At 44.3% G+C, this 20194-nt stretch overlaps 1 pseudogene across 1 annotated transcript; it reads right to left on the reverse strand.

The window, feature by feature from the left end:
• Positions 1-19076: 19076 nt before the first annotated feature.
• On the reverse strand, positions 19077-19977 carry LOC309550369 (annotated as a pseudogene). Its single transcript has 2 exons — positions 19688-19977; positions 19077-19604 (listed from the first exon to the last, which is right to left on the reverse strand). The product of its transcript is annotated as an uncharacterized misc_RNA (transcript).
• Between the last annotated feature and the right edge of the window lie 217 nt (positions 19978-20194).

The following is a 20194-nucleotide window of genomic DNA, read 5'->3' on the forward strand; positions in this document are numbered from 1 at the left end:
CGGCGCCATGCAACGTGTTCACCTGCGCCCTCTGCTGCTTCAGAGACACTCTTGGATACCCCGGCTGCCTTCCGCCCTCCTGACCTGGGCACATGGAGACTACTAAGTCAACTGGGGGCTGATGAGCTCCGGACTATCCTTCGCTCCCTCCCGAGTGTGGCCGACATAGAGGCAATCGTCGGCCATCTAGAAGCTGCTCACCGCAAGGAGGTACAGGCGGTTCAACAAGAGATCTGGGACTCTGGCCCGCTGGATTTCGATGGGGCCTCCCTGCAGTTTATGCCCGACCTGTCGAAGGCCACCTTATACAGAAGGGCTTTGCTTCGCCCTCTTTTGGAGCTGGCCAGAAGATCTGGATGCACTTACCAGTGGGGCTACCCTCTATCGGTCACGTTCCGTGAGCCCAATGCTGCCTTTACTCTCCAATCACCGGGTGACCTTCCTGCTCTGTTTGCCTTCTTGGGGACGGATCCAATGATCATCGTCCCCAACTGGCTGCTGTTATTAACGAGACGAGGGCATAGACGACATCCCCTCCAACTTCCGGACAGTCTATACTCACACCCTAATAGCCGCTAGAACCACCATAGCTAGGCATTTAAAGCAACCAGATACTCCCTCCAATCAGGAGGTCATCCGCTTAATCAATACGCACTTTTCCATGGAGAAAGCTCACGCCTATTCCCTATGCCAGGGAACCCAATTCTTTAAAAAATGGCACTCCTGGACACACAGTAAATACTACACTCCCCTCTTCTGACAAGTCACTCCCTGTTTACCCTCCTCCTTAAGTACCCATTCACTTTAACCTTGTTGGGCCCATGGCCTCTAGAGCAATTATTTATGGTTAAGCTTGTTGCTTTACGAGGTATCTTTTGTGAAGTTTCAGTCACATTTGTGGCCGTTTGGACCGTTATGTATACTGTACTACATGTCACTGTATGCCTCTTCTGTAATATTTGTATGAGAATCCTCTGACATATTCTGTATTACCAGATATTCCAGCTTTTTTTATACTTCCTCTTATACATTGTTTAATCTTTTTGCTTAACTTCAATAAAAATAATTGAAATAAAAAGTTAAATCAGTCAATGAAAATCGCATAATATGTATCTCTATTCATTATCTGTGCCGAAACATAATATTTAATTCACAATAAATATTTAAATTAAAAAAAAACCTCCCTTCATGTACAGTCATCTATAGCGGAACAGAATGCAGAGGCTTATCAGCAATCGAAAGCCTTGAATGACAAAAGTGAAAAAGCTAAACAAAGAAAACCACTTAAGCTTAAAAGAAAAAATATACATTTTAAAAAGCAGTTATTGATTAAAGAAATAGAGCTGTTAAAAGATGAAGAAAAAAAGATCATTAAAGGCTTATCAGCAGTTAATGCTGAAAGAGAAGCGCTCAGGAAAATGTTAAATCAGTCGGCGACCGCCGAGCGATGCGGCCGCCTGATCTGAGCGCTCCTGTGTTCCCGGCTACCACGACATCTACGCCCATCTACAGCCCCTCCTAAGCCTCCTGAACCCCCTCATCCGACGGTGGAACACCCTTTCCACAAGATGTCACAGCGGAGACGGCGATCCGAGGCAACACAGGTGCGGAAACTCTCCGGATCGCCGGACATCCACCTCGGGAGATGCGCCTCTGCTACCTCGCCGGCAGCGATCCCGCCGCGGCTCCAGGGCTCGTTTAGCAGAAGCTCCCAGGGAACTGTGAGTACCTGCTCATTACCAGAGACACACATGCCTACTTGATCTCCCTTTTATTTTGTTCCTTTTTGTTGCACTCTGGGTTCCTCCTGTTGACCCCTATGGGAAACACGGATTTGTTTTGCCCCCACTTTGTGCTGCCCTGTGCTCCTCTGCCTTCCCCTGGGTGTAACTACCTCTCGCTGGACGCTGCGGACTTTACGGACTACCTGTGCACACCGACATTTGCCCCCCCCCCTTTTTTTTTTTTTGCCCACACAGGCTACCCTACCCTACACTGCCTTTGTTTGTGTTGGGGTCCCCCCCTCCTCTCCTGTGAAGCGTTGCTGTGATCTGGATCCTCACACCTGCGATACACGGCGGGAAAGATGTCTTCTGAACCCCTGCAGTGACTGTGAGGAACTGACGGAGGGACTGCTGTTATGTAACGTGGCTCGGGGGATTCTTCTTTTTTACCATTGGGAACTATGGAGTCCTCCCTGCCTCCGGGCACGGGGGACTTTCGGGGGATGAGTGATTGAGGATGTCGGGGTAGTGGGGTGCAGGGGGGATTGGGAGCAGGGAATGTGTTCCTGAACAGCGTTGGGGCATTGCCATGTCTTAGGGGAGGGCCCAGACTCCCTGGGGGAGGCGTTGGTCTCAGTATGGTGATGTTCACTACCATCGAGCTTCTGGTTCCTGGACCAGGGGGGTTGATCTACGGGGTAGGGAGGTCGAGCACCATTCACTGACATCTGGTCTGATGCTTTCTAGGAGAGGTCGGTGGGAGGATTGGAGGTACAGTTTGTCCACACCCCTCTTTTTCTTTATCTTCTTTTGTGGTACAAAGAGCGGTGTGGACGGGGGAATTATGTCATGTATACCGGGGTCTTGTTATGTTATACTGTAGACTATTTGGTTATATGCCGTACCTTTTGACTTAGAGGGATTTCTTCAGGGGGGTTTTTTTGCCTTTTCTCCTTACATACCTCATGCACCTAGTTTATTTTTTTCATGACGGGCTGGGTGGGTGGACTGGACTCGCGGCTGTAAGTCGAGCCTCTTCCATCCACGCTCCCACTTAGGTTTGCCTGGGGTAAGCTCCTGTGGCCCCCTAGTGCACCCGCAGGGTTTTTTCTCTCCTGCATCTTATTGTTGCCAACGGGCACAGTTCCTGTTGGTGTATCTCTGTTCGTTCTTCCTACTTTACTACTTTCTGGTCTTCTCCTCTCCCTCTTCCCCCCTTCTCTCTCCCTCTTGTTGTGTTCCTTGTCCTCTTTCCCATCCCCCTCTCTTCCTCTTCTATCTCCCACAACATTTGCGACTGTATACGCACCAAATGACGGACAAGATGTCTTCATAGTTCGGGTGCTTAGGAAGCTCACTTCCTTTCAGGAAGTCCAGCTAATTCTGGGGGGTGACTTCAATGTCCCTCTGGTCCCCGCAGTGGACACTTCTTCTGCGGTTTCGTCCTTTCCTTATAACCCTCGTCGCCGTGTTCTAGAGGCCTTACATACTGCTCAGTTGGTGGATGTGTGGCAGGTGCAACATAGTGGGGAACGGGATTATACCCCCCCCCGCATAAACTATATACCCGCATTGATTTCTTTTTGATCCCGTTTGGTCAGCTACACGCTGTCACTGCTACTGCCATTGAGTCGATTACTTATTCGGATCACGCAATCAGTGCTGGGACAAGGTAATTTGGTGCCCAGGGCAAAGATGTCTAACTGCGCCCCCCCCCCCCAAGTGCACCGCAGCATATGTAACATTCTATCCTGTAGTAAATTATGGGGTAACAATGATGTAAAATGTAATGCCATGGCATCAGTGTTAAGAAGAAAATGCCCCTGTGCTGGTGGTGTCACTGTAAGGTAAAAATTCTCCTGCATTGTGGTGCCACCAAAAGGAAAAGATGCCCTTGCATCTGTAGTGTCAAAGAAGAAAGAAAATGTCCGTACATCAGTGATGTCACTGGGAGGAAAGAATGCTCCTGTGTTAATAGTGTCAGTCTGAGGAGAACTGGTGATATGAAGGGTAACGGGCTGGGGGGTGAGGCTTTGCATGCTTATTTGTCTAAGAGGCCCTCATTCAGACAGCTAAAAGGCTGTGTGCCCCTTTCCCAACCACATGACATAGAAGATCTGTACATCAATAGTTACATAATATTTATTATTACCTATCCTGGCCCACACTATCTCCCTGGATAGGTACAGTGCATGGTAGAGAACATGATATTGCAACAGTCTCCTGAGTGGCAGACATTCCATCCAACAGGCTCAATCAGATTTCCCTATAAACTGATGGAAATGCAGTAATAAGCTTCATTCTCACAGCTGTTTAGCCATGGTGTGAATCCCAGTGGCAAGAATCTACTGATTCCTTCTGCTGGGTTTGACAGCTGTGGGTGAATAGCTGCTGCCCCCACACCCATACACTGCAATGGCGGGCCTTCAGTGGTTATTTGCACAGATAGGGATTACCAGTGACTGAAAGTACTTTGGCTGTGCTGATTGTGGCTGGAGCCCTAGTCACCTATTATTATCCATTTCTGAAATCCAAAGCATCGCATGACATTTATACTCAGACACCTGCCATCTCAGTGACAATAAATAGTGACACAAGGTTCATTGAAAGGAATCTAATCATTTTTTTTCCCAGCAGGTGAAAGTTGATGGTTCTTAACCACTTAAAGAGTTCCACTCAAAAGTGGAACTTTCCGCTTTAAGTGGTCCTGACCCCTTGACATGCCATATTTAGCATGTCCTTTTTTTGGGGGGGAGGGATATTTAGTTTTGACAGGTACCCGCTCCCACTTGGGCCGCCTAGGTGGCTCGGGGCGGAAGTACTCCTCTGCCCTTCCTCCCTGCAATCTTCTGGGACATGTCACAGGTCCCAGAAGATTGCCCGTCCATTCAGGACACGCAGTGTGACCCGTGCATTCGCAGTGCACACCGGCTCTGAAGCTGCAAGCTGTCACAGCCGGGTGCTCACACTAGAGATGCCAGCGTAACCGGGAGAAGAAGAAGAGAACCGAGGCTCCCCCCCCGACCACATCGCTGGATCCTGGGACAGGTTAGTGTTTATTAAAAGTCAGCAGATACACTTTTTGTAGCTGCTGACTTTTAATAAAAATAAAAACCAGTGGAACTCACTTTGATGACCGGAAGGGCCCCCACCCCCCACCCCCAATGACCAGGTCATTTTTTGCAATACGGCACTGCGTTACTTAAACTGACAAATGAGTGGTCGTGCGACGCTGTACCCAAATATAATTGATGTCCTTTTTCCCCACAAACAGAGCTTTCTTTTGGTGGTATTCGATCACCTGTGCGATTTTTATTTTTTGCACTATAAACAAAAAAAAAAGAGCGACAATTCTGAAAAAAAAAAAAAAACATTATTTTTTAGGCAAACAAGGGAAAGTGATCTGCCACGGAAGTATAATTGTCTAGCTAACTCCATCCCTAGTAACATATAGTTAAAGGAAAAGGAGGAATGTGGGACTTTAAATGAGTGTAGCTAGACATATGTATCTACTAGATGGTGTAATAAGCATGTCCTAGTGCGGATCCCAGATCAGGGATCCGTGAAGGACTGACAATGCATAGGTTGGGTTAATGTAACATATATGACTCTGTAAATCATACTATTAGGTCATAATAGATGCAGATTATGTTCGAATCAAAGAAAATATATCATGTCTAAAATCACAATAATAAAACATATTTATTGTGGAAATATTCTTTTTTTCTTTACAAGTAAACAACTTTAAAATATAAAAAACTTTATATGACCCAAACCATGGGGACCCCTAAGGGGTTAGCACACAATCAAACATTTGACCATTCTGATCTGACACGATATATTAAAATAATAATACAGATTATACATACAGAACATATACATGGAGAGACATACATGAATGTATATAGATTAGCAATAAGACCATACATATTCATATTAAAGATCGAAAACAGCTTGATATAAGAGTGTAAATCTCATTAAGAAACACATAATCTTGAAATTAGATAGGAGTTTTCATGGAGTAACTTGAATGATTATAAGTTTGTTGTACCAGGTGTAAATGGGATTATGTAAATAATTTGTCGGCTCGACGCGTTTCGTGGACCTCTGTCCACTCATCAGGAGCATAAGAGAATTGGTTTCTGAAAGTGAAAATATGGATGAGGTTTTGGTATAGATGTAGGATATGGAATAGAAAAAGTAAGGGGATGGACACTACCTTTGACTAGTGTCATCGATCCATAAGCAAACCAGTCCGGTGCAGGCAAAACAGAGGCCGCTCCAGGAGAACGCCTGGCCCGGGGCTGAAGCATGGATTGCACCCCGCACACTATTTTTTACTTTCTGCTATAAAAACATATCCAATAAAAAAAAACAATAATAAAAATCTATTTTTTTCATCAGGCTAATTTGTATTCTGCTACATATTTTTGGTAAAAAAAAAAAAAAAAAATCTCAATAATCACATTTTGATTGATTTTCACAAACGTTATTGCGTCTACAAACTAGTGGAAAGATTTATATAATTTTTATTCATTTATTAATTTTACTAGTAATAGTGGTGATCAGCGATTTTTAGCGGTACTTTGACATTGCGGCGAACAGATCAGACCCCTAACTGACACTTTTTTACAGTTACATAGTAGGTGAGGTTGAATAAAGACAATAGTCCATCCAGTTCAACCTGTGTAGGTGTGTGTGGCCGTAATCATCTCTCATACCCCTGAATGTTCTGATCCTTGAGATGTGCGTCTAAAAGTCTTTTGAAAGCCACCATACTACCCACAGAAACCACCTCTTGTGGTAGAGAATTCCACAATCTTGTAGCCCTAACCGTAAAGAACCCCCCACGTTCGTTGCCTGAGGTTAAAACGCTTCTCCTCTAATCGCATTGTATGCCCTAGAGTCCTCATGCAATCCCTTCGACTGAACAGCTTTTTTTCTAAGCTGAGATCCCCATCGAGATATTTATAAATTGCTATCATGTCCCCCCTCAGGTGTCTCTTCTACAGGGAGAATAAATTGAGCGATTGCAGACACTCTTTATAGTTTAGGTCCTCCATCCCCCTAATCAGTTTAGTTGCTCTCCTCTGGACTCTCTCCAGCTCCAACACATCCCTCCTGAGGACTGGCGACCAGAACTGGACAGAATACTCCAGATGTGGTCGGACCAGAGTTTTATAAAGTGGAAGGATTATAGTCTTATCTCTGGAATACATCCCTTTCTTTATGCATGCTAATATCCTGCTCGCTTTGGCAGCTACCGCTTGACATTGCATGCTGTTGCCTAATCTATCATCAACCAAGACTCCCAGATCTTTCTCCATTTTTGATTCCCCCAAGGGTTCTCCTCCTAATGTTTATTGTGTTTTTAATCCCCAAGTGCAAAACCTTACACTTCTCCACGTTAAACCTCATTTGCCATGTCGTTGCCCACTCCGTTATTTTGTCCAGGTCATTCTGTAGGATATCTGCTTCATGCTGTGCAGTTATTGCTCTGGCCAATTTTGTGTCACCTGCAAAAACTTTTGGGGGGACCAGTGACATTACTACAGTAATTAGTGATAAAAAATATGCACTGTCACTGTACTAATGACACTGGCAGGGAAGGGATTAACTCAGGGGCGATCAAAGGGTTAAATGTGTGGCTAGAGGGTGTTTTCTAACTGTGTGGGGGATTTACTCACTGGATGAACACAGAGACAGAAGATCCCTGTGTTCATTGCTGACAGAACAGCAGTGTGCCGTGTTCACTTTGGCAGACTGCCGTTCTGTCTCCATGGGGAGCGATCGCGGGTGCCTGGCGGACATCTCGTCTGCTGGACCCACTGATTGGGTCCCCCTCTAGCCAGTTGGCATGCTCCCCCTCTAACTGCTACACGAAACTACGTACAGGTATGTCGTTTTGTGTAACAGAGCCGAACTGCTGCCGTATAACTATGGCAGCTGGTTGGTAAATGGTTTAGGTAAAACATTTCACCACAAAAATATATATGGTGATGTATAATCAATAAGACAACAGATGCATTACATCTTTATCAAAAGTAGGTACCTAAAAAAAAAAAATGCCCAAAGATGTGGGGGGGGGGGTGAAGTTCCCCTTTAAATAACCTTACTCCCTAATTACTGCCATATTTTCAGTAATGAGTGAATCAGTGTCCACCTGTAAATGTGAAGAAGTCAAAGACCTCAATCCATTTCCTTACCTAGATATTGCTCCTCCACTGTTTGTCCCTCCTTGCTTTTTGAGGGAGCCTTCATTCTCCCCCTGTCCTCCGAGGCAGAGCATTGCTCTTTCCTAAATCTCCCGCCTCCAGTCACACCAACTGCAGCAGGAACCGTCCCAAGCTCCTGCATGATGTCACCAGTATGTTCCGCCCACCCACACTTCCTGTTCCTCCCCTCTCCAGGAGTTAAGTGTGTTGTAAGTGCCTGTGTTCTGCCTGTCTGCTGTCTGTCTCTCACCTTGTGACACCGCTGCTGGAGGGAGGAGAGAGTAGAATCTTCTGCCCAGCAGCTGGTGCATCTTTCACCCTGTGCTCCGTTCTCTAGCTGCCTAAGTCGGCAGCATGATTACTCCTCACATGCCGATGGAGAATGGAGCACTGACAAGCTCCCAGCGCCCCATCCTCCACAAGACAACACAGCGCCCAGGGCAAGACCCCATCCCGCCCCTGCCTTGTACCGGCCCTGCACGCAATGATCACATTATCATACCGACTAACGGAAGGGGCTGGGGGACGGTTTCGTACATGGTGCCTGAGTGACTCTCTCCTTCAACATCTGTGCAACCGGAGGATTTGAAGGAGCTTGAGGAGTACTTTTGGGGGAACACTACGGAAGATTGCGACCCGGGAGTGGTGTGGGAAGCCCACAAGACGGTCATTCGTGGCATTTTCATTAAACATGGTGCGCGTCTGAAAAGAGCGCGGGCCCAGGTGTTGGAAAAGTTGTTGGGGGACGTCCACCGCTTAAAGCTTCAACACAAACGTTCCTTAGACCACGTTGTGGCGATGGAGCTTTTCTCTCTCTGCAAACAAGTACAGGACCTGCTGTTCGCCAAAGCGAAGGTGGATCTACAGCGCTCTCGTCACTCCTTTTATGTGTCCGGGAACAAATGAGGAAAGCTGCTGGCGGCCTCTGTGCAGGCTCAGCGATTAGCCAGCTATGTGCTGCATATACTTTCACCCTCGGGTCAACGGATGTCGCTGCCCAAAAAGATTGCGAGTGCATTCAGGGACTTTTACTCATCCCTATACAACTTACCACCTCAGGGGGTGTCGAGATTTCAAATTGCCTGGCCCCGGAGGATCAATAACAGCTAGAAGCCTCGATTACGTTATCGGAACTTCAAGGGGCCATGGGGACCTTTATACCGGGCAAAGCACCTGGACCCGATGGCTTCACGTTGCCCTATTACACGGCTTTTCTCCATTTGTTGGGACCACATTTGGTGGCCTGGTTCAACCACTTGGGCAAGGGAGGATCCAGGTTCCCGATAGACTCTTTGAGGGCACATGTTTCCCTTATCCCCAAAGAAGGGAAGGACCCCACTGCGTGTGGGAGCTATCGATTAATTTCTTTATTGAATTTAGATCTAAAATTATTTACTAAAATTCTAGCCAACAGGATGGCCCCACACATGCAATCCCTAATCCACTTAGATCAGGTCGGGTTCATTCCGACACGGGAAGCAAGGGATAATAACTCCAAGGTTTTGAACTTGATTCACCACGCGCAAGTGACCCAGACGCCATGCCTACTCCTCAACACAGACACAGAGAAGGCCTTCCACCGTGTCAATTGGCTATTCATGATGTCCACACTCCGGTCTATTGGGCTGGGTGATACCATGCTGGCCTGGATTACTCAACTCTACTCACATCCCACGGCCCAGATGAAATGTAATGGGGTGCTGTCGGATTATTTTCCGATCACCAATGGCACTCGTCAGGGATGCCCACTATCGCCCCTGCCCATTGCGCTCTTGCTGGAGCCCTTTTTGAGCAGAGTACACAGCAACCCTGACATATCTGGGCTTTCTGTGAGGGACTACGAATGTAAGGTGTCCGCATATGTGGATGACATGTTGTTCTCCCTTACCAATCCGGTGGTCTCAGCCCCTAACCTGCTAAAGGAACTGGAGGCTTATGGTCGTTGCTACAATCTGAAAATTAACCTGGGCAAGTCGGAAGCCATGGGAGTAGCGATGCCAACGGACCTATTGTCGCAATTGTCGGCATCTCTATCATTTCGTTGGACTAAATCAGTTCTTTCGTATCTGGGTACTAAAATCCCCCCAGACCTTTCCAAGCTTTACGAACTGAATTTTGCTCCATTATTGACTACCATTTGTGGGCTGCTGGAAAGCTGGGATGAGGGCCTACACTCCTGGTTCGGGAGATGTAACCTCATTAAAATTACGATCTTGCCTAAGATTTTATATCTCCTCCAGGCTCCTCCTATTCGGATCCCTGCAGGTTTCTTTCACCGAATCCATTCTCTGTTTATCCGTTTTATCTGGGCTCGGGGGAGACCGCGACTGGCACGATCACTCCTGACCCTTCCTAAACAACACACTCTGGACATAAACAGGTAAGCTCGCCTGTGTGATTTTTTTCCGCTGTATATAACAAGTGTTCTCAGTAAAACATTTCCCGCACTCAGATCATCAATAAGCACGCTCCTCAGTGTGAATTCACTTACGCTCTTCTATCTGAATTAAATTACATTTTCCCACACTTATGACGTGGATAAGAACGCTTATTTGTGTGAGTTCTCTAATGATTATGAAGCGTTTTTTTTTCCCTCAGCAATACATTTCCCACACTCTGAACATGACAAACGATGCTCAGTGTAAGTTCTATTATTTAAGAAGGTTTTCCTTTCTGAATAAAACGTTTTCCGCACTCAGAACATGATAAAAAGGACAATCCCCAGTATTAATTCACTAAGGTCTTCTTACTAAAGAAAACATTTCCCGCACTTACAACATGAATAAGGAATGTACTTTTTGTGAGTTCTCTGCTGTCTGAAGCACCCCCCCTCAATACACTACCCGCACTCTAAAACATACAAAAGGACACTTTCCAAAGTGCATTCACTGTAATTGAAGGTTCTCTTTCTGAATAAAACATTTCCCGCACTCAGAACATGAAAACTCTCCAGTACATGAAAAGGAGATACTCATCGATGTGATTTCTCAGACGTAGAACAAGTTTTTCCTACAGGTCAAAATATTTCTCGCACTCCGAAAATAAGACACTCCCCTGTGTTAATTCTCTGGTATTAGGGCCTTCTTTCTGAAAAAAAAAAAAAAACATTTCCCAAACTTAACATATGAATAAGGAAAGTCATTAGTGTGAATTCTTTGGTGTTTTTTTTCTTAGCAATACGTTTCCCGCACAATGAATACAAAAAAAGGACACTCGCCAGTGTGAATCATTTCATTTATGACTTCTCTGCTGTTTAAGAAGTGTACTTCCCTCCATTAAACATTTCCCGCACTTAGGACGTAGATATGGACATCCACCTGTGTGAATTCTGTAACGCACGCAGGTTTTTTCAGAAAAACATTTCCCGCACTCAGAACATGAATAGGGACACTCAGTGTAAATATACTGATATTGTAGGAAGGTCTTTGCTTTTGAATATAAAACATTTCCCGCACTTAAGATATGAATAGGGACACTCACTAGTGTGAATTCTCTGGTATTTAATGTCTCCTTTCAGAATAAAACATTTTTCGCACTTTGAACAAAAGTAGGTAAGCTCCCCTGTTTGATTTCTCTGATGTATAACAAGTCTTCTTTTCTCAGTAAAACATTTCCCGCACTCTGAACATGAATAAGGACACTCCCTGGTATGAATTCCCTGAAGGTCTTCTTTCTGAATAGAACATTTCCAGCACTTAGGACATGAATAAGGATGCTTATTTGTGTGAGTTCTCTGGTGATTTTGATGTGGGGGGGTTCCCCCTCAGCAATACATTTCCCGCACTCAGAACATGAATAGGGAAACGCAGTGTGAATTTACTGATATTTTTAGGAAAGTCTTTTTTTAAATAAAACATTTCCCGCACTTGGGAAATGAATAGAGACACTCACCAGTGTGAATTCTCAGGAATTTAAGGTCTTCTTTCAGAATAAAACATTTCCCGCACTTTGAACATAAAAGTAGGTAAGCTCGCTCATTTGTCTTCTCTGATGTTTAACAAGTCTTATTTTCTCAGTAAAACATTTCCCGCACTTTGAACATAAAAGTAGGTAAGCTTGCCCATTTGTCTTCTCTGATGTTTAACAAGTCTTATTTTCTCAGTAAAACATTTCCCGCACTCAGAACATGAATAAGGACGCTCCTCAGTGTTATTTGCCTTAAGGTCTTCTGTCTGAACAAGACATTTCCCGCACATAGGACATAAATAAGGACGCTTCATTTGTGTGAGTTCTCTGGTGTTTATGAAGTTTTTTTTTTCCCCCAGCAATACATTTCCCGCACTCCGGTGTGAATTCACCATATTTTAAGAAAGTTTTCTTTCTGAATAAAACATTTCCCACAGTCAGAACATGAATAAGGACACTCCCCAGTATGAATTCCCTTAAAGTCTTCTTGAAAAAGGACGCTCATTTGTGCGAGTTCTCTGGTGATTATGAAGTCGGGGTTAAATTTTTCCTTCCGCAATACATTTCCTGCACTCTGAACATGAAAAAGGACACTCACCAATATGAATTCTCTGGTATTTAAGGTCTTTCAGAATAAAACATTTCCCGCACTTTGAACATAGGTAGGTAAAGCTCCCCCCCGTATCGAAGCCTAGTGCAGGACTATAATTTGCTCACGCTCGTAGGCCAGGCTGGGAGGACCATAAAGATGGAGATTATCCAGTGTGAAGCCCCAGCCGGCATTGCTTGTAGATCACCAGGAGGATCCTCTGAACACTAACTAGCAAAGTGAGTGAAGAGAAATGAAATAAAATATTCTGAAAAGAATAAAAAAACTGAGAACGAAGTCCCAGCAGGAAACCTCGGTCCTACTCCTTCACTAGGCAGAAACAAACTGGTTTGCTGGGCAGAGGGTGTGTGGGTTATGCCTGTAAGGACGGCCCCGTGGGCGTGTACATTTACATTTTTCCTTCCTAGACTACTCCTGCAGGGGGCAGCATAACCCATTCAGCTGATGAAGATGAAGGCTGCGTCTGTCAATGGACGATAGAGAAAAGGAGTTCTCTGGTGATTATGAAGTGGGGGGGGGGGTTTCCCTCCGCAATACATTTCCCGCACTCTGAACATGAAGGAAGCTCACCAATGAATTCTTTAGAAAGCATTACGTTTTTATTATACAGTCAGATTAAAAATGCATGCATTTAAAAAAGATTTAAAATAGTCATTTAAAATAAAATTGTACACATATATTTTAAGTAAAAACTGCTGCATCTTCTGACAGACATTTCCAAAGACCGCAGTATATTATGTAAAAGGGGGGCTCCTATAGCCCCCACTTTTGTATGGGATGGTGGAAGGGAACAGTTCCATTGGGTTATATAGGTGTGAAATACATAGGGTGTTAAGGGTAATGGCAGCCATTTTATTAGTATTTCTATGACTGGAAGTAATAAACTTTTGACCCCTGGTGTCTCCTTGGGCACTCTTCCCGCTCAAAAATACCGCCTTTTTTAGGTATCCAGGCAGTTCTGGACCGGTATCTGGGGAGATTTTGTGGTACCACTATTGTAAGAGCGAATGGGGTGCATTTCGGCTCTTTTAGCCCGCCTAAAAGGCCCGCCAGAACTGGCTTTGGGGGGGCTATTTATACAGACAGCCTAAGGTAAAAGGCTCATTCCTTTTTAATCCCTCATCCAAGCGTTCCAAAAGTTCCTGTTTGAAGATGAGTCTCCTGAGGAAGCTAATAGAGCGGGCCGGAGAGGACGGCGGGGACAATTGGATTAGAAGGTGTCTGGACTTACCGAGAGGAGCTTCTTCTGCATCTCCGGTGGCATCGGCATCTTCGGCGGCCATCATGGAGGAAGTCGCGCAGGATGTCAGGAGTCCGGAGGAACTCGTCACCGGGATCCGTGTCGCGTCATCTCCGCCGGATGAGGTCATCAGTCACCGGGTCGAGACGGGCATGCGCAGTAGGTCGGCGCACATCACTTACGGAGTGGACGGCCATGGAAAGAGGAAGAGGACTCCGAGGCGTCGCTACTCACTGTCCACCTCCCGCCGCTTCGCTGGAAGAGCATCGGCAGCCGGATCACCGTCGGGTCGACGAGCGGATCCGGCCCCTCGGAGGGAAGACGCCATGACGGGCGCGGCACTGCCCGGTCAGAAGTCGGTAGCTCGCCGCCCTTCAGGAAGCAGGTCCGCTGCTGGCACGCAGGGCTCCAGTAACCTCCAGGTCAGACCCCCTTCTCCTCCTTCTCTCCTGCAGGAGTCTAGCAACACAGAGTTCGCACCAGATGACTCGGGACCGACCCTCCATCAGCCTATCCCAGGTGGTGAGTGTCCTGCTGCAAATGATATGCTTAGCCTTTTTGTGCGGTTCGTTCAGGAGTGTCAGTCTTTAAATTCTGTGTTACCAGTGCCTGGGTCAGCTTCAAAAGTTTGGGCGCCATCTGGTGGCCAATCATTGAAAGAACCTTTATCTGCATTTAATATTGCAATGTCACAGAATTTGCCTGAGAGTAGTTTAAAAGAGCCCCTGCCCTGTGAAATTTCTCCCTTAGGGTTTCACTTGCCTGAGGTTATTAAAAAAAAAAAATTGGCAGGGGGCATACGTGGATTTGTTATCTTTATTGCCCTCTAATAGGGAATTTTTTACAAAATCTAAGAAGGACGATGAAGATAGGAAGCGTTTCATACCTAAATCTATATACAATTGCCTTCAGGCCTTTTGTGTTTTTTCTTCAATTTTGTGTGAAAAATTCCCTAGTAGGAGCGTGGGTCTTTTCCAACATGTGGAAATTATAATTGAGGCATAAAAAAGTTTCGGAGGTTTGGCATGGTACCAATATGACATTGCCTTTCGCCAAAAAATGGCAGTGTACCCTAATATCAAATGGGGTACCTTTTTCTCCCCCAGAGGCAAGTTTTTCAAAGACATCAGGCTGTGTCACAACAACAGGTATCTGGCCAGGTCGGTTACAAAAGGGGAATTTGTTTCAGTTTCAACGATTCCCAGTGCAAATGGCCAGGTACTTGCAAGTACCGACACAAATGCGCTTTTTGCGGCGGTACACACCCGGTCGCAAAATGTTTCAAACGAATGGCTGGTTCCCAGCAGCAGGCCGTTTTTCAAAAAGGCCACAACGCCAGTGATATGGCAAGAAATGCTACCCTGGCTCCAGTCGTTGCCAGACAGGTGGAAGGCCCAGTTAATAATTGAAGGTTTTAGCGATGGTTTCAGGCTTCCCCGTTTTCAAGGTTCTGGTTGTAATATTGTAAGAAATTTAAAATCTGTAGATAGTTTAGTCGAAGTAGTTTTAGAAAAAATTAATAAAGAGGTAGCTGAGGGTAGGTTTATGGGTCCTTTTAAATTTCTTCCGTTTCCTGATTTTCGCATCTCTCCCATTGGGATTGTGCAGAAGAAGGAACCCAATTCATATAGATTGATCCATCATCTATCTTACCCGAAAGGAAACTCTCTTAATGATGAGATTGATGATGATCTGGCATCAGTTTCTTATGCCACTTTTGAAGACGCTCTCCTCAAGATCAGAAGCTTGGGTTTTGTATCTCTTTTTGCTAAGGCTGATATAAAATCAGCTTCCAGGTTACTCCCCCCTTCACCCCTCTTGTTTTAAATTATTTGGAATGTTTTTTGATAACAAATTTTATTTTGATAGGTGTTTACCTATGGGGTGTTCACTTTCATGTTATTATTTCGAATGCTTTTCTTCTTTCATTGATTGGGTTCTAGTGCAGCTTACAGGTTCAAGTAATGTCATACACTATTTGGACGATTTCCTATTTATGGGTAAGGTTGGGAAGTGATGACTGTCTTTTTATCCTTCGCACTTTCTGTCTTATCTGTGAGAAATTCGGTATTCCCCTTGCTAATGAAAAAACAGTTTTTCCCTGTACTAGTATTGAATTTCTAGGTATAACCATCGATTCGCTTCACATGGAATTTAGGTTACCAGCAGACAAAATTCGGAAGCTGAAAGGTATGTTGATCCTCGTTATTCGGAAAAGAAAGGTTTGCCTCAAGGAGATGCAGTCTCTTCTAGGGCTGCTCGCATTTGCATCTAGAGTAATCCCTGTAGGCAAAGCTTTCTCCAGGAGATTTTATCTTGCAATATCTTGCAATTTCAGGCCTCAAGTCTCCTTCTGCGCATGTGAGAGTGTCGCACGACATGAGGGAGGACCTGATGGTCTGGTTGCAATTTATTATGCATTTTAATGGTAGGGCTATATGACAAGCTGAATTTATTCTAGATAGAGATTTCCTTTTGTTCATGTACTCTGCTGGATCAGTCGGCTTTGCCGCAATATGGCAAACGCACTGGTGCAAAAGGTGGAAACGGCTGAGTTATACTAAAAATGTGGTATTATTGGAACTTTTTCCCATCATTGTGGCACTTGAAATTTGGGGTTCCTTTTTTGCTAATAAGCGTCTGTTGGTCAGAACTGACAACAAGGGCGTCTTATTTGCAATTAACTGTCTCACATCGAGATCTCCACCAGTCATTATTTTGTTAAGGTACTTGGTTTTCAAATGCCTGTCACTCAATGTTTGGATTAAGGCCACTTTTGTACCGGGCAAAGATAATGACTTGGCGGACTCTCTGTCTCGATTACAGGTGGACCGATTTTTTCAGCTTCATCCGACAGCAGACCCGGTGGGTATGTCTTGCCCAGCTCATCTTTGGGATCTGGTGTAGACCTGGTTATCGAATATGTGAAGAAATCTCTAGCACATAGAACTTGGGTGGGATACCAATCCGCCTTTTTCATGTGGCTTTCCTTTCTGGATTCGATTAACCGTCCACACAGTGTTTTTTTCAGAAGATTTAGTTTTATTATTTTTACATTTTTTTACAAAGGTATTCCTGGTCATATATTAACAAGGTCCTGGCAGGAATTTCATTTTTTAATAAACTCAATGGCCGACCTCCATGTTCTTCATTTTTTTCGGTTAATCAGGCGGTTAAAGGTTACAGGAGAGCCAATTTTGTGGTAGATCAGCGTAGACCAATTACATTATTAATCTTACACGATTTGTGTAGAGTACTACCAGAGGTTTGTTATTCATCCTATGAAGCCGTTATGTTTAGATCGGTTTTTGCTTTATTATTTTTCGCTGCTCTGAGAATTTCGGAGTTATTGCCAGTAAGTAATGTAGTTGGCTCTGGGTTATTATTTCAAGATGTTTTATGTTCGGGACATAAATTGAGTATTTTTATTCGTAGATCAAAAACTGATCAATTGGGATTGGGTCACTGGTGCCATCTTCATGAGAAAAGGGATTTGGTTGTATGTCCTGTGTATTTGACAAAAGAATATTGCTCTATAAGACCAAATTTCAATTCCTTTTTATTCATTCATGTGGATGGTAAGCCGTTGTCAAAATTCCAATTTGATATTGTTTTTAAGAGGTGTTTAACAATTCTTGGTTTAGGAAAACTCACCTTTTCCTCCCATTCCTTTAGAATTGGGGCAGCTACGGAGGCAGCTAGGAATGGTTAAGATGCTGCTTTGATCAAAAAATTAGGTGGATGGAAATCTAATTCTTATGCTACTTATATTTGCCATAATTTTGTCTCTAACCCTTCCTAGGTAAATGTCTGCAAGTCTGGATAATAGGACATTCCTTTGTGTTTTGGGCACAGCAAAGAGCGAGGAGCAGAATATATTCAGAAAACCTCGGCTTAGACGCAGAAAAGTTTCAAGTGTCCTGGTTTCGTAAAAGGGGGATGTCCTGGTCAGAACTTATTCCAAAACTGGAGGAGCTTTTTAGTATTTTTTCTTCCCCTGACATATTGGTGGTGCATTTGGGGGGAAATGATGTAGGGAAAGCAAAGACTTTAGACTTAATTTTTAGGATCAAGGCTGATTTACAGCAGTTACAGTCTAGTTACCCTGGTATGGTTATTGTTTTTTCGGAGATCATACAGCGTTTGCTTTGGTTATCTAGGCCTCATTTGAAACCACTTGAAAACATTAGGAGGAGGGTAAATAAAGCATTGGAAAAGTTATTATCTAGAATTCTCATCCTTTCATATAGACACACAGACCTGGAAGGGGGGATCCGGGGTCTCTATAGAGGCGACGGAGTCCACCTTTCTGCAATTGGCTTGGACATTTTTAATGGCAATCTTGGATCCAGTATCGAGTTGGCCGCTCTGCGGGGTGGTGACAGGCGGTAGACCGTCTGTCTGGTGGATAATATTTAATGATTGATGATTATTTATATATTCAACCCGAGTTGTTTATGACTGGGTTGCGGTTTTAATGTATTTATATTTGGTTATTTATTGATACGTTTTTAAAACCAGTAATAAACGGCCGCTGCCTTTTTTATGTCCAAGCCAAAAAATGTCTGTGGTGTATTTTTTATCTTTTAGTTAAAATCTGATGGGTAAGTAAATTTTAAGCTAACTCCTTCCTGCCATTCCATATGTAAAAGGGGGGCTCCTATAGCCCCCACTTTTGTATGGGATGGCGGAAGGGAACAGTTCCATTGGGTTATATAGGTGTGAAATACATAGGGTGTTAAGGGTAATGGCAGCCATTTTATTAGTATTTCTATGACTGGAAGTAATAAACTTTTGACCCCTGGTGTCTCCTTGGGCACTTTTCCCGCTCAAAAATACCGCCTTTTTTAGGTATCCAGGCAGTTCTGGACCGGTATCTGGGGAGATTTTGTGGTACCAATATTGTAAGAGTGAATGGGGTGCATTCCCGCTCTTTTAGCCCGCCTAAAAGGCCTGCCAGAACTGGCTTTTGGGGGCTATTTATACAGACAGCCTAAGGTAAAAGGCTCATTCCTTTTTAATCCCTCATCCAAGCGTTCCCCTCCCTCCTTCCCCTTTGGTTTGTCGCGGCCACAATTATTATGTGGTTAGGTCACCTCTGCTTTGCAGAGGGGGACATTTGTTTATATTATGGTTGGTGGATAATATTTAATGATTGATGATTATTTATATATTCAACCCGAGTTGTTTATGACTGGGTTGCGGTTTTAATGTATTTATATTTGGTTATTTATTGATATGTTTGTAAAACCAGTAATAAACGGCCGCGGCCGTTTTTATTTCCAAGCCAAAAAATGTCTGTTGTGTATTTTTTATCTTTTAGTTAAAATTTGATGGGTAAGTAAATTTTAAGCTAACTCCTTCCTGCCATTCCATAAAATATAGCTGGCCAGAATATTTCTTTTGCAAATCCAAAGCCTCTCGAGTGCCCACATTAATTTCTTTTGTCTTCACTCCTTTACACTCAGATTTTCAAGTCTTGGCCACTCATTTTCATATGAATCTCCAGGATCCGAGTAAATAGCAGCACTTGCCCTTTGATAGGTGCCCCAAGGATGGTCTTTTGTCACTGTTGGATTACCACTGTTGGTGTATCCTTGACTTGGCTTTTCTGCAGGTCTGTTGGTGTATCCCCCTTGGCTTGGCTTTGCTGTAGTTCCAAGGTTGGGGTATCCTCCTTGACCTAGCTTTGCTGCAAGATTTCCACTCTTCATATATCTACTTTGACTTGACCTTGCTGTATGTTTTTCACTGTTTCTGTACCCTCCTTGACTTTGCGTTGAATTTTCAAAGTTAGTGTCTCCTCTTTGACTTGGCTTTGCTGTAGGATTTCCACTTTTGGTGGATCCTACTTGACTTTCTTTTGCAATAATTTGGGAACTACTGTCCTTACAATTCTCACGAAACCACTTTTGACAAAGGTACACCCAGCGCTACAGCAAACCCAAGGTAGACCTTTCAGCTTCAGATTCTTCTTCCCAGCTCTCCTCACATGGAGTGCATTCCATGTTGAAAGATTCACCACTTTGTGCCTTACTACAGCTTCATAGTTTACCATTCCAAATGCGGGAAGAGGCTCCAGGGGACATTTGTTCTCACAGGTCTGCATTTGCAACTCAAGTTCTTTTTTGGGTACTCTGTGACGAGCATTGAATGGACAGTCCTTTTGCTACAGCTTTATTGTTCTCTTCGCACTTTACAAGTTGGTGCTGAAAACGGCTAACACGAATCATGTGGTGTTTGTCATATGGACACTGGAGGAGATCTTCTGAATCCATTCGGCTAAAAAGACTAATTTGCTTAATTGGCTCTCGTGTGTTACCTCAAGGTAGGCGGCCAGTGAAATGCCCGTGCTGTGCCATTACTCCCCCCCCGCCCGCCTCCTGTCCCGGCCTAGCCTCTGTGTGTAAAGCTTTACGAAGTGCTGCTATCACCAATGAATTCTTTAATGTATGACCTCTTTGGTGTTTTCAAAATCTCCATCAAGATAGAATTCTGT

This window comes from Pelophylax lessonae, assembly GCF_965119305.1.
Source record: "Pelophylax lessonae genome assembly, chromosome: 1".
NCBI lineage: Eukaryota > Metazoa > Chordata > Amphibia > Anura > Ranidae > Pelophylax > Pelophylax lessonae.